Source organism: Otolemur garnettii, unplaced genomic scaffold, assembly GCF_000181295.1.
Source record: "Otolemur garnettii isolate 467f Iridium unplaced genomic scaffold, OtoGar3 scaffold00033, whole genome shotgun sequence".
Classification (NCBI taxonomy): Eukaryota; Metazoa; Chordata; class Mammalia; order Primates; family Galagidae; genus Otolemur; species Otolemur garnettii.
In genome coordinates, this window is record NW_003852428.1 from 6,612,920 (window position 1) to 6,629,301 (window position 16,382).

A 16,382-nucleotide genomic window follows, 5' to 3' on the forward strand; every position below is an offset into this window, starting at 1 on the left:
TAGCAAGAGATTACATTTTTTAGTCATCAAATATTTGCCTTTTAAAATTAAACATTTATTAACTTGATAAAACTTAACAATATTAGTGAAAAATTATGTTGACGTCCTTTACCCCCAAGATGATATATTGAGAAGGATACTTCACAAGTGTGGTATTTCTCACAAAAGATGAAATCGTGTAGCTGAAAGAAAGCAGCAGAAAACCTCAAATTATGGAATGTTATACAAAATACTATGTTTCCATGAAACTGTTGAAGTCATGAAGAAAAAGGAAAGACTGTCACAGATTATTGCAAATCAAGATGACATAATGGCTATATGCACATGATATTGCAAACAAGATCCTGGAAAAGATCAGGAAATTAGTGAAAACCCTGAATAACTTATCATCTGTAGTTTCCTTAAGCTCACTGTTCCAATTTTCATTATGTAGTTTTCATGAAGGTACCATGACTATGTAAGATGCTATCATTAGAAAAAGCTGGGTGAAACCTATTTACAGTCACTCACACTTTCATATGAAGGATAGATCACAAGTATAGCCCAGGATGAAGGAGGGGGGAGGTCAGATTGTGGGAGGGTGAATGGTGGGATCACACCTATGGTGCATAATGCAAGGGTACATGTCAGATCTATTAAGTGTAGTCTATAAATGTCTTAACACAATAATTAAGTAAGCAAGATGAGGTATATATTAACCAGTGTGATGTAAGCATTCCTAATTCTATATGAAATCAGCACATTGTACCCCATAAATGTATTGAGGTATACATGGAAAAAAAATCTGGTGAAAGGTACATGAGAATCCTTTGTACTGTATTTGAATCTTTCCTATAAATCAAATTTTTTTTGAAAGACATTTATTTCAAAAATGTGGTTTTGTATCTATATGATAACATCACAAAGTTATTTTTGTTTTATTTTAATGTAGGGATAACAATGGCTTTTTTTCCCAAATGCTAACATCCATAATGGCAAATATATTCTTATTGGCTTCTTACAGAATTTTTTGAAAATTTTATATACTATTTATTTATTTTGCTGTAAGCACTCCCAGCCTCTTTCCCCCGCCCTCTCCCGTTCCCCCGCCCTCTACCCTTCCTCTGCTGTCTCTTCTAGCCAGTTCCCCTGCCCTACAGGTTCTCCCAGCCCGTTCCCATGCCCCCCAGAGTCGAAGCATGGGAAGTCCCAAGTTTCACAAACCTCCCTCAAGTTCTCAGTGGACAAACAATGATGGAAATCCACCAGGGCTGTATTAATCATGGTTATATAACTATAACCATTGTGATTTGAGATATATCCATTGTCAACCAAGGCTGTATTAATCATTGTTACATAACTGTAACTATTGCTGTATCCATGACTACCCAAGCTGTAACCTCCCTAACCAGCCACATTTTGCTTCTGTAGTATGCTTGCACAAAAACACATAAGGCAACTTGCCCTCTCCTAAGGCGGAACTGTTTCTCAAGGCAGTCCCCTGCGCAGATTCAATAAATGTCTGATTGACTGCACTTAAGCGGGGTCCCACTCTATCTTTTCAGGTCTTGCGGGGTGGGGGCACAACAATTTGTTCATTTATTTATTTACTAGACAGGGTCTTGCACTGTCACTCAAGCTGGAATACAGTGACATGACCGTAGTTCACTATAATTTTGAACTCCTGAGTTCAAGCAATCCTGGTACTAATATTTGTATTTTTTATAGAGAGAGTGTCTAGCTATGGTTGCCGAGCTGGTCTCAAACTCCTGGCCTCAAGTGATGTTCCCATCCTGTCTCAGTTTCTCAGAATTCTAGAATTACAGGCATGAGCCACTATTCCCAGCCTCATATGTTTTTTAAATTATAATCTTTTTTTATTTCCACATAATCTTTTTACTTGTCAGAATTGTACCTCCTTTTCCCCCTCTATATGATTCCCTTCTTTTGTCTCCTAGATCCAATGGTATATTTCATCATCTTGAGTGTCTTCTGACATTTTTACCCTCCCTGATCAAAACCAGTTTTAGACGTATGATTATGTGCATATTCTTTTCAATTCTTCTTACCCTTAGGTTGTCATACTTGCTTCATTTAACTTTATTGGATTTGAGTGTGTATTGTTCATTTACTATTCATAATCCCTGAATTGGGAGCATATCATTAAGACTTCAGTTGCAACTTCTATGTTGTATGTTATCTGAGTAAGGGGAATGCACATTTCTCCAGGGTGAATCTGATCATCCTAATCTTCAGCGCTGTACAGTTGGAGTCTTCTGTTCTGATGTTGAGTCCTATTTGCTCACTGGAGGTTTGCCTGACTAATACCTTTAATTCCACATTTGTGTTTTGTGCCTAGCCATTTTGACTCTCTCCCTATACTAGAACTAATCTCTAGACTTATCTCTTTGTATATAAAGATTAATTTCCAGAAGGAACTAAATGCCTTCTGAGAGTCTCCTGTTGTATTTGGAGTTCCAGATGACAGTCTCATCTAGAATGAGATAACTTTATGGATGAGGCAGATGTATATTGACATTCCAGTGACTCTAAGAAATTTTAGCTCAAACTTGTATGTTATGGGAAGTTCAGTCCTTATCTCTGAAGCTGAATCAATGAGAACAAAGAAGGAAAAGAGGTTTGAGGAAAAGAAAAGAGATTATTAATTTGCCAGAAAATGAAGAAAACAGTAGACTTATGTCTCAAAAGATGGCCAGCCTGCCTTTCAGCAGAATAGCTTTTCGAAAGGAGGGAAAGGGCTGGCATTGGGCTGGGGTCTGCATGACAAGTGCCACACATCCTGGCTTTAGGGTGTGGTTGTTTAACCATAATTGGTGGTTTCAGTGGACCTTCTCTCTGGTGCTGAAGATCTAGTGATCCTTGTCTGAATAATCCTGTTCAGCTATCTATTGTGGTTTAAGATACTAAAAAACAAATAGCAAAGAACGTTTCTCTGCCTCTTTGATCACCAGCCTCAGGCAGGGACACAGGTTTTAATCCCCCCCAAAGGGTGGGAAAGTTTAAAAAGGACAACTCATAAAACATTTTGTTGACTTTTTCAGACCTTTAAGTCTGTTACAGATACTACTATTTTCTGGTCAGTGCCACTCAGAGGTCTAGAATTTAAAAATAAGAAATGTGAGATGCTCAGTGCCTGTGCTCAGTGGCTAGGGCCCCGGCCAGATGCATTGGGGCTGGGGCTGGTGGGTTCGAACCGGGCCGGGCCTGCTAAACAACAACAACAACAACAACAAAAATAGCTGGGAGTTGTTGTAGGCACCTGTAGTCCCAGGTACTAGGGAGGCTGTGGCAAGAGAATCACCTGAGTGTAAGAATTTGAGGTTCCTGCATGCTGTGACACCATGGTACTCTGCCAAAGGCAACATCCTGAGGTAGTGAGACTCTGTCTCAAAAAAAAAAAAAAAAAAAAAGAAAAAGAAAGAAAGAAAAGAAAAAAAAAAGTGTGAGTAAATCAAAGTCTTCTCCAAATTAGAAAATATGTAATTTTTATTAGATGTTATTGAAATTGCTTTAATGTTGAACATTTAGCAAATAAAATGCAATACAAGAATGCCCTTTCTACTTTTCCTGGTGATATTGGATCAATTCTAATTCCTTCCTCTTTGAAATGCTCAATTTCTAGATTTTGGCATTTTGTTTTCTCTACAATTTAAAAGACAGAAGTGACATCTATCTTTGCAGGTTATCTTCATAAGCATTTGAAAAGTTAACAGATTTTTCAGGTACTGGTAGTTAGATGTTGAAAATCACAAAGTACTTTTCTTATCCTGGGAGAATGTGTTTCCTTTGGAAAGTTTCTCTCTCTCTTTTTTTTTCCTTTAACATTCTTTTTGATAATATTTTTTATTAAATCACAGCTGTGTACATTAATACAATCATGGGGTACAGTGTGGTGTTTTCATATACAATTTGAAATATTTTCATCAAACTGATGAACATAATAGCCTTTATGTCATTGTCTTAGTTATTATGTTAAGACATTTATATTCTACTCTTAGAAAGATTCACTTGTACCCTTGTAAGATAAACCATAGAGGTGACCCCTCCAATCACCCTCCCTCCACCCATCCGTCCAAAGTTTTTCTTTTTATCAGAAGATATTAGCTCCATTTTATTCATAACTGAAAGAAAAATCCTTTGTATTATCTTTTTTACATCAAATTGGATTGTGATACAAATAAACTTTAACACATTTTAGCTAGCCAATAAAAAAAGCACAATTGAATTATCAGTTTACTTCTAGAAAACTTGAGGGAAGTTGTACTTTCCTCCATTTCCAGTGGCATTATATTTTACTTAATTTTTCCTTCCCTATTGTGTTAGCATTTTATTTAAATAATTTATAGAACATTAAAAGTTCATTGGCAAAGACATATGGCTATGATACGTTATTACAACAAGTGCTTCTAATTTAATAATAAAATATGCTGCTGTAATAAGGGAACAACCTGTTCTATAAACTATGATAATTTTATTAGTGAAAATTGTACTTAGCTTGAAGAAGTCAGTGAACTGTAACGGGGAGAAATATAATTACAAGCCACTTCTCACCTCTCTAATGACTGCACCTACTTTATGAAAATGTAAACATATATAACGGGGACAATAAAAGTGAAATCCTGAGTACCTCTGCTGACCTCCTCTTGGCCAAAGGAGCCCCAGAAAAACCTTATCATAGAAATCCTGGCCATGACAGGATGGGAGATCAGACAAGCTGTATTACACCTCCTCCCTAGAGAGCCACCTTAACTTTTCTTCCCTAAGAATTGGACAGAACCAGCCTTTTAGAAGGACCTAACTCCACTGCAATTAACACCTACTGTTGCTCCTCCCTTTGTGTGGTTTCAACACAACTGGCCAGTGTTTCTTTCGCCTACCATGGAGTGGTTCTGGCCAGGGTATGGAAGAGGCCCAGGGAGACGTCTTGTGTCCTCTGTGTCACTCTTTGACATCAGAGGTCAGAAGACTCTGGGCTTGGGTCTGCCAATGGACTGTGTCTTGAGCGTGGGTTCCATGAAGTAGCATGAAGCTCAGTACATTTTGGACGTGTCTCTCCTTTCGTGGCCATTCATGAGTCCTCCTACAGTTTGTTAAATATGTATATTCTGCCACCTTGCTTAGCAAGCATTTCTATTCCCATTTTCCCTCCTTTGAAGTACATGTTCTGGACTTGAATATGATGCTCTGTCTTGCTGGCCTGTCAGAAGGGCCACCCAGCAGGCTACAACCCTTCATGAGATATAAAACCCTCCTTTCCAGATTCATGAACCTCTTTCTTCACTTGACAAAATCCTGAATTTGTATTAAAAAGTCAACTGCCTTAGGATGTCTTTCTTTTCTAGTATGTTTGTATTTCTCTCACATTCATAATATCTATTTTCTCAAAAACATTGACATTACCACTGATTTTCATCTTAAACCCCCATATAAATACAATTACAATTTTGAGAAATATGCCCCCTAGCATCATATTACAGACAAATTAAAATTAGGGATGGCCCAGTTATAAATCTTCTTTTCTAGACCAAGGTAACAGAATTTGACAGTTTCAGGTTAATTGTTACTAGAAAAATGTCCCTGGTAGGTAACACAGAAGTAGTATTACATTATTCTGTGCCTTTATTTTTGGGTTTTGCACCAAATCTAATTGGTTTTATTATAAATAGATTCATCGTTTTACATATTTTGAGTCCTGAAAAACCCTTTATGTAATGATAAGTTGTAAAGATTTTAACATTTTAGTGCATTCGTTTTAACAGGGTTGTTGCTAATTATAAGAAATGTGTACATGGGGATTTTAGACTTCAATGATTTACCAGGGAATATACTTGGAAAACAATACAAGTATAAATCTTATTATCTAAGCCAAAAAAATAGACCAAATTCCCACCTGATAATGTTTTCATTAAGACAAGCATATTACGAGAGAAATATATGGCTCCACTTTTTGAGGGGGAAGTCCTTCTGTCCTACTTGTAATATATTTTAATTTGAGGCAATTTGATTTTTATCTCTTGTGATACAGCCATATTATACTGTCTATCTGGGTTCAACACATGACCTCATGAACTCTACTCATAAGCCTGAAAGGTAATGCTCTTCTTATTTCATCGATCCGATAATAATGACTTTGATAATAATCAACAACTATTATCAAAAACTAACATTTTAAATTCCACTAACTCTAAAATATGACTTAGTTTGTGAACAAGATAGGATAAAAATAGCAACAACAAGTTATAATAAGGAAGTAAGAACAACTTTTACAATAAAAATAGGACCAATAAAATAGCATAATATGAGCGGATGAAAAAGATCGACATAAATAATTCCACAGTAACAAATGAGGGCCCTTTCTTTTAATCAACTTCCTCTGTTGGTTTATTGCCACAATTCACAATTTCCTCCCAGAAATGTTACCAGTGGCCAATTCTCCACCTTGGTATATTACTCTTCAATGTTCCATCCACTTCCTCACCAGCGCAAAATATTTTAAAACTCAAGACTTGAGCTTAATTTTATTTTTCCGATTCTCTTTGAATAACTACCGCAAGATACCAGTACAAATCACTGGTCTACACTCTTACTAAGACTTTTCATTTGCTTCTCTTTTTTATTTCCCACTTATTCGAGGTCAAAGTGAACAAAATTTTCATAAGTGAGGCCAGAAAGAGGAAGATGATTCCCCTCCCCGTCCCATCATGATGAGCTGAAAACTATTATCTATTTCACCATCAATTTTAAATTCCAAAAGATTTATTTGTATTTTGATAATGTTATGTGATTGTTTAATAGCTGTGTCCTATCATATTCTCATTTCATGCCCAATTTTTGCCTTACATGGAATATAATAGTTATCATTTATCATTGACTCACTTTAATTCTACATACAACTGAAGATTACTTTTAGAAACAAAAAGTTATTTTTTAAAAGTTATTATAGCTGCATAATACTTGTAAATGTTTATAGGGTACATGTGGGGTTCATAGCTGCCCTCAGAATCACATTCCATCATGTCTACCATACACTGGCACAGATCAGTGTGGCGATATAGGAAAGAACCCAGCAGCCTCAACAGAGGAGAGAATGTGAAGATAAATGGCTTTCTTTTGAAAAGGTGTGATGTGGAGGGTTTGTACATCGTTTCTTTTCATATTCCTTTGTTTGAAATTTAGTAAAATATCTATAACTGACACATACCAGCTACAAATCTGAGGGGAAGAGTAATTATTAGAGAGAAAACAGTCTCTTCACAATCTGCCACCCAAGCATCAATACAGACTCTTCTTCCCAAAGTTAGAACACATCCACCCTTTCCCCAAAAAGAGAACCCATAGTCTCATTCAGTCCTTGTATCTAGTTCAGATACTAATGTTGCCAGAAATTCTTTCTTCAGTAGGTCTTTGGTCTTGGAGATTCTAAGAATGAACCCACAGCCCACAGATCACTGGTAAGATAGGATTTATCATCCAGAAAAGAATACAGAAAAAGCACCAGCGCTGCTGCCAGAGGGAAAGACTCAGGTTGGAAGTCTCCAGTTGGGTCCTTTGTCTGGGGGTAGATAGAGCCTTGAGAGTTATATTTGGCCAGGACGTGGGAGGAGGAAAAACACTTTTTCAAAGTGAATGAGTACAACTCTGGGGGCAAGGTGAAGGAGCACATGGATTTCACAAAATTGCCCAGACCTATGGAACTCGCATGGAACTTCCCAAACCTAGGAAATGGGGACTCCCTGTTCAGCCTTGAAGAGAAAACCCTGTATCAAGGTCATTCTAAGCTGCAGAAGTTGTGTGTGCCGAGGAGAATATCTTCATACCCCTCCATACTGTACTTTGAAATAAGGGGAAAGAAGAGGAGTCCTGGACAGCAGTTCAGGCTGTGCTGTGGTCTCCTCAGCTTCCTCGGGACTCGCAGACTTTTGCCTTGCTCACCCCTCTCTGCCACACTTGGTTCTCCAGACCTCGCCTCCCCTGGACCCACCGCAGCAACACACCCCAGCAGAAACTCAGAAGGCTCAGCAGGTCCTCTCAGGTGGCTGGAGTGGCAGGGCCACCTGCCCTGTATCACTTAGTCCTCTCCATCAAATAAGTTATCTACCTACCATAAGTATCAAGTACACAACTTACTTATAGTAAAAATATTAAAATTACAACAAGATTTCCCATTTACAAAAGGGGAAAACGGCAACGCCGTCACTGGAGAGAGCAGGGACTGCCCTATCAGCAGGCAAGTGTCTTGCTTAAAACTCATTGCTGCTGTTGGAAAGAATTTCCTGTCCTTTCTGGTCCCTGACTTTTCCTCTGAAAGGTTTGTTTTTGTGACATATTCTCCACGGCCACTATGACAGAGGCTGCTTTTCTCAGATGCACTGCAGTTTTTCCGGCTTGCTTCTGTGCCCACTAATTTGGGAGCTGGAGATTTTTGAAGGCTGAATATGTGGCTTCATTGGTGAAACAATTCCTTAAAAACCTCAGGGAGCTTCTGGTTTAACTGCATCTAGCTACTTCCCTGTGCTTCAAACCACATCCAATGCTCATCTCTGGAAATAATTATTAAACTTGTTCTCATGAACTTGCTTCTGTGTTCAGCTAGTGACATTTGTTATCATTTTGATGACAGCTATCTTGAACACATAAACCCATGTGAAACAATAGACTTCATTGGAAAGCAGGGCTCTAAATCTGCTGTTTTGCACAGACCGTCTACAGATTCATTTATTTGTTAGAGAATTTTTAATGGGCACTTTTCAGAAAGGCCCTGAGCCGCAAGGTTATCTCCTACTGAATATGGTGATAAAACAATTGGCTTTTCTAAGCCTCAGATTCCACATTTCCGGACTCCTTTTATTCTCTTCAATCTCTGCTGTAAATTGTCTGGCTTGAGCTCATTAATTCTTGAAATAAGCTAGCTAAATGCAGAAATAAATATCTAACACATGATAACATCGGCTCTTTCCAACAGCTTCTTCTAGAGTTGCAGCCTCTTTGGTCAAGTTGTTTGTTTTCTACTTGCCAGAAGTGACATTTTAAATAAATGTATAGCCTTCACTCTCACTGAAATGTCAATTTCATATTTTTTCTTTTTTTTTTTTTTTGTGGCAAGCAGAAAGCCTTCCAGCATATTAATTCTTTAATCAGGCAGAGTAAAGGCTAAGTTGGTAGAGTTAAAAACTCCTACAATTTAGGGTTCTAAATGAAATAGAATAGTATTCCCTAATAACACTGTAAGTCCAGGAACCTATGGTCTAAGGATTGAACAAATCTGATGGCCTTGCCAGGCACAGCACACAGCTATTAATGTTGCCCTGGTCATCATCTTTTCCATTCAGGAGGAAGGTGAAAAAAAATGAGTGAGGGGCAGTCACGTTTAAGAAAGCATGTTTGCTGTTATGCATCTCACATCTACCTGCATCTCATTCATAAGAACGCAGTCCCATGGAACACACAGCAACAACAGAGCTGGAGAAGCACAGTGTCTTGCTTGTCTGTCATCAGTCTGGGCCAAAGAACAGAGCTGAGTTAGGGAAGTGCCAGGAGGCTGCTGCTGGTATGAACACAACTTGTTAGAGCAGATCTTTGCCACTGAGCTGTCTGCCATTGTTTGAGGACTCTCAAAAGGAGGCTTATGACAAGGGCTCTAAATGATGATTCTGCCTCCTACTATTTGAAGAACAGCTGTAGCTGATTTTTCCAGCATTTCAATACTTCAAATTACTGGAAATTCAGGTGATATAGATTATAGGCTATACACAGAGCTGTACTTATTACCAAACCTATATTCCCCTCCATCTCTGTTTGCAAACTATTTCCAACCAATATTACAGCCCATTTGTATTCTTTACTGAAGGATCTGAAAAGCACCCCAAATATACCAACAGTCTTATCTTTGTAAACTACTTTCCTTAGAGCTATCGATTTTGGAGACAAAATGATCTAGTCATCAAATGTTTTAGCAATGGCAGAAAACGGTCGATCCATTTCCCTTTGTGTTCTGTCTCATGCTACTAGGAGCAGCATACGATCCAGCTCTGTCCGGTGAAAAGTAGGTAAAAGTCTCCTGGTTTGATTTTCTGGTGAAAACATCTTGGCTCATAGGACATTCTGTCCCATTTACAACTTTTCCATCTGGAAGCAGGGCTTGAAAAATGGAGATAAATCAGCCTTATGACAATCATGACGTAGTCGTGAGGGAAGGTGAAAATGGACAGACAGAAGGAATGTGGGGGCATAACCTTCTCTCTCCATCAGTCCCATGCTCTCACTCGACGTTTCTCCTTATGTAAGGTAAATTATTTTTGCTTGAATTTTAGTAGATCACATTCTTTCCTGAAACAAAGTAGGCTGTGATGTATCATATTTAAAGCTCCCAGGACTGGGAACATTAGAGTATGCCCGTCTGTTGCTGAGATTTTCACCTAAATTAACCACCTGTCCTGGCATTTGTGCTTTGTTTAGTTGCTGTAATATGGGCGAGCTCCAGGATTTATGTGCCCCAGTGAAATATGACAAAATGTTAGTGGGTCAGTCCCTGGCCTAATCCTTAGACGGTGTCTATGTTTGAGGGACACAGAGCCATCCTGTAAGAGGTCGTCCTACCCAGAGGGAGAAATCAACTAGAAAACTCACACAGAAAGGAAGAGAATTGAAGATTATGTCTATGGCAACACAGAACCCTTATGCCGCCCTGCACACAGGCACCAGCAAAGCAAGCAAAATACCTGCCTGGATGACTCAGTCAGTATCACACAACTTTGAGAAATTATAGAACAATTATTGTTTTAAGTCAGTGAATTTTGGGGTGGTGATATGGTATCTTTGATAATCACGACAGATATGGAAATCAGGAAAGAAGAAAAATGTAGATGAGGCTGGTTGTGAGACTGGGCAGTGATCTGAGATCTGAAGGGGGTCCTGGAGACTGTTAAGTTTGAGAGGACAGTGAGAAAATTCCTGCTGGAGACCTGAGTTAAGGGGACTCAAGTCAAGTGCAGAATAATCAGAAGAACTGTTGCTGTGCTTAATGTGAATGACAGACACAAAGGGCTCATATTGAAATAACAGATACGGCTGTGAAATTTATAGGCAGAATGTTAAAAGGTGGCTTTTTTTTTTTTTTTTTGTAGCTGCCTAGAATAAAATCCCGAGGAAGTGAGAGGAGCTGAAGAATGAACAGTTCATTTTTAAAGCATAATTTAAAGGAAATATGAAGGAACTGAGGGTTACTGGGTTCAAAAATAAACCGTTTTTCATCCCAGTCTCCGTGAGCAAAGTAGTCTCAAAATAAGAAAAGTTATTAAGAAAAATATGAACTCCAGGGTCCTGCCATTAAAGCAACCTCAAGTCAAGTGTGTGATTGTTAGAGTCTTTGCCGATGCTGAGAAAATGTCAAGGTGATGCCTCTTAGACATAAGAAAAAAGTGGCATAAAAATTTTAAAGATGTTCAACCCTCCTTGCTAGGTTACAGGCGTTATCTTGAGGAGATTGTACCATAGCACCTTTGACTCTTCGGCCAAAGTAGGGTATGCCTCAAAAAAAGAGTGCATGTTGCATTGTTTGTGTGGAATAAAGTAGATTATAATCTGATATGTAAAAAATGTGTAATTTTGTAAAAAAATATGATATATGAGTTTATGAAAATAGTAACAGGAAATCTTAAATAGAAGATGCTTTTGTTATTCCCAAACATCTCAGGCAAGAAGCAGATTAAAAAGGAAAGAAAAGATGATTTATGTGACAGCCAAGAAACACAGAGCAGAATTTGACCGAGGCATGTCACTGGTGACACATACCGGATTGTTTTTATAATTATGAATGGTCAGTTCCTGCCACGGACCTCCCATTTTCTTGCTTTGTGGAAGGAAATATCCATTTTGATTATTCTGTTCTTGTCTCCCTGCATGTTGTGTATGTGTAATGATTTTTCTGTTTGATGGACTTCAGACTGAGCGCAGTGACATTTGAAGATCCTCTGCCCATGTGGACCCAATGGCATTGCATGCCACAGGCCTGACCAAAATTACACAGTGGAATAAAACATCTGGTATTCTTGGGGTGGGAAAGAGGGTGGGGAGGGTGGGAGAAATGTGAATATCAGGGGACCAGATGACATATCATAATTATCTGTTAAAATGATGGCCACCAAGGAACTCTGCTCTTAATTATTATATCCTTATATGAACTCCCCTTCTAGAATCTGGGCTGCTACTGAGATTTGCTTTTAGGAGTAGAAAATAGACCCACTCCTCATCCTTCCTCTCCCCATCCCCTTCCCTCCTTCATCCTGGGCTAGAGTTGTGATTCATCTCTCATATGAAAGTGTGAGTGATTATAAATTGGTTTCATAGTAGTACTGAGTACACTGGATTTTTTTTCCATTCCTGAGATACTTAATAGAATATTTTCCAGCTCCATCCATGTAAACATAAAAGAGGTAAAGTCTCCATCTTCTATTAATGCAGCATAGGATTCCATGGTATACATATACCATAATTTATTAATCCATTCATGGGTCAATGGGCACTTGGGCTTCTTCCATGACTTGGCAATTATGAATTGAGCTGCAATGAACAATCTGGTGCAAATATCTTTGTTGCCAAATGATTTTTGGTCTTTTGGATATACACCTAGAAGAGGTCAGTAGAGGTAGAGTTAATAGGGGGACCACACCTATGAAGCATATTGCAAGTACAAGTTGGATCTATCAGGTGTAGAACACAAATGTCTTAACACTGTAATTGGGTAAATGAAATGATGGCAATGTTAATTAGTAGGATGTAAGCACTCCAATTTGTATAAATAATCAACACATTGAATCTCATGATGGCATAAATATAGTCAAGATTTACTACAAATGACTTAATAAAAGAAATTAAAAAAAAATAAGGAATAGAAAATGGGGTAGCACCTGTGGCTCAAAGGAGTAGGGCACCGGCCCCCCATATCCTGGAGGTAGTGGGTTCAAACCTGGCCCTGGCCAAAAACTGCAGAAAATAAATAAATAAATAAAACTGAACAATAATAATTTTAAAAAAAGGAATAGAAAATGGCAGAAGTTACATCAAATCTCACCCTCTACAAGTCCTAGCAATTGCTAAGTTTGGGGTCTCAGAAATCTTCAATGACTACTTTTTTTTTTCCCTACCAGAAAAATAGATAAAGTGGCTAGGTCACATGGCAGGTGGGCAGAGAGAGATCACCCAGGTGAGCCTCCAGCTCTTAAAATCAGCATGTCCCTCAGCTGAGCTTAGTACAGATGATAGCATCCTAAAAAATAAACAAATATTTGTATAATAATGATATAATAATAATAAATAGTTAAATTACAGACATTAAATCTGAGTCAATTGGTTATCACTAGTAGACAATGTGGGTAACCCTGACCTGTTGTCCCTCTGTCCCTGTTCTTTCTGGAGTGTGGGCACATGGCTGTGCAGTGGCCTCATGGTGACCATGGGGTGGCCTGAGTGAGGTGACGTTAACACCTGAGAATCGCAGGGGAAGGACACAGAGAATGTGGGCTCGTCAGGTTATCCTGGAGACTCCTTCAACTCCATGAGCTTTTCCTCTGGACATTTCTTTTTACATATATAAGAGAGAATTCTTTATTTTTAAGCCATTTTAAATTGATTTTCAGTAAGTCATATTTCTTCCTGATAAAGTGTGCCTATGCTGTGTTATGTTTAAAGTTTCTGTTATTGGTGAATGTGAAGTTGTGCCTGGCTTTTGTCTGTGAATATAACCTACAAGGCGTGTTTCACGAACATACAATTCAAGAGCAGGATAACAAAGCATCAAGCAAAGCCTGGGGTTAGTGAGTCTTTATTGGGAAAGGCCATGTGGAACCAAGGCAGGTTAGGTGAGCAATCCTATCACATTCGGACATAGAAAGGCCCAGTAGAAGATTTTGGCACTAACCATTCTTCTTTTCTATATATGGAGATTAAGCCAGAACAATGTATTTTTCTTTTTGTTTCATGTTTTTAATCTTTGATTTTTTCTTTTTTTCTTTGATTTTTACTATACTGCAGATATCAGCAACACATATCAAAGACAATTATAAAATTGAATGAAGCAGTACAAAAAAGTTCCAGCTAAGTATGAAAAAAATAATGATATGACCATACCACACAGAAGAAAAACTTAAAAAAAAAAAATTCAAGATCTAGAGTTTGTTTACATCAGCGGTTCTCAACCTGTGGGTCATGACCCACAGGAACTGTATTAAAGGGTTGTGGCATTAGGAAGGTTGAGAACCAATTGTCTACAATGTATCTCTTATACACACACATCACACAAAGAGTGAACAAATATTATACTTCATATGTTTAGAAATTTAGAACATAAGCCATAAAGCACTGGTTTGGTTTACAGGTTATTCAGTTTAAGACATCTCATTTTAAATTTCTTAATTATAAAATAATTTGGTGTGAGTAGATTTTAAAAAATTGTGAAGGCAATAACTACTAAATCTTTCCTAAAATCAGAGTATTAGAATCATGGTGAAAGTTATCATTCACCAGCATATGAGAAAAATGTCATATTTCTTACAGTCACATTCATAAATTACTTTCCATTAGACTTTTGTGACATTGAGTGGAAACTTTCAGAGCCATTGAAAAATCTCACACATTTTTTTCTTCTGTGTCAACCTAAATTATTGAGAAAGTAAATAAGGAAAGTGAGTATCTCTGTTAGGCATTTCTCAATCATCTTTAAATGGGTCACGGTTTTAAATAGAACATGTCAAACTGAAATTATATGAACTAAATTATATCTAAGTTACACTGTACCATTTGCTTAATGAATTCTTTCCAGGAGGTCAGTGAGTCATCAACTACTAATTGCAATTCATCTTTAAAAGAATCCAAATCAATGTGTATTTTTCACTGAAGTGAGAGTCAAATAACTCGTCTGAAGAAACTCTAGAGGCTCAGTGCCTGTACCAGTGGTTACAGCACCAGTCTCATACACCGGGGGTTGCAGATTTGAACCCGGCCTGGGCCAGCTAAACAACAATGACAACTGCAACAGAAAACAGCTGTGTGTTGTGACAGGCGCATGTAGTCCTAGCTACTTGAGAGGTGGAGGCTAGAGAATCCCTTAAGCTCAAGAGTTGAGGGCTGCTGGGAGCTGTGACACCACAGCACTCGTCCCCGGGCAACATAGGGAGACTCTGTCTCAAAAAAAAAAAAAAAAGAAAGAAAAGAAAAAAAAGAAAAGAAAAGAAAAGAAAAGAAAAGGAAAAAAAGAAACACTAAAAAGAGGGAACTGAGCAGTAGTTATAGATTTCAGTGTTTATAACAAAAAAAAATGTTATTAATGTCTGATGCATAATTTATTGCTAGTTTCAGCTCCCTTTTGATCTAGTTTACTGAAGTTGGTCTCAGATAAAAGAAACATAATTAAAATGATTAAGCCATTCAGGCGTTTTTGTAATTTAAAATATTTCATGACCTCTGTTTTTATTATTTATATAAAACCTACATTTAGTATAGTTTTATCCAAAGAGCTAAACTGTCATTCTGCATAATTTTGATGGATTACAGTTAAATTTACTTCCTGTTTCACTATTTCCGTTTTCCTCTTTACTTGTTGGAAACTGCAAATTCTATCTCAAATATTTAGTTTCATACTTAAAATTTTAACATGTATACTTGACAGAACAAATCCTCTGGTAATAAATTTCTGTGCTCTTTGTGAGCAACATAAAATATTAATATTCCACAACTTCTCAGCCACTTCTGAAATGTCATTTATTACATTTTAATTCCATTTAATTCCATTACTGCTCCCCACAAATTATCCACTATTAAGTATTTATATATTACTAACTCTTGCATACATTCACCACCTTTTGTACCAATTTCTGATCTCACCAATCCTTCTGACATAGCACAAGAGAATCTATGCCTACTTTTTTAAAAGGTAGCAAAGGTTAAAAGTAAATCATTCTCTAATAGTTTGTCAGTTTTAGTCTATTTGCTTTTGTTTAGTATTTTTATTTTTTTCATTAAACTTGAAATAATCATTATTCGGGTAGATACTTCTAGGATGAGAATCATTTTCTTCTAGTCTTCAGTTTAAGAATTGTCCAGCTATATTTTTTTGTTGTTGAAAATGTGTTTTCATCTAAATGTGGTTTTTCTAGCAAGCTATTTGAATGAATATTAAATTTTAAAGTATTTTCTTTATGCATATTTGATGCTCCATTGTTTTATCATAAGGTACCTGTGTTTAGTCAACAAGTATTTATTAAGTATCTGATCTGGTAAGTAGCAACCACAATTCTGCAATCCATGGATAAAGCAGTTTTGAAAAAAATTGTGCTACCTAGGTTGAGGAATATTGTACGTAAATTCTGGAAAAGTCTCACCTGGTACTT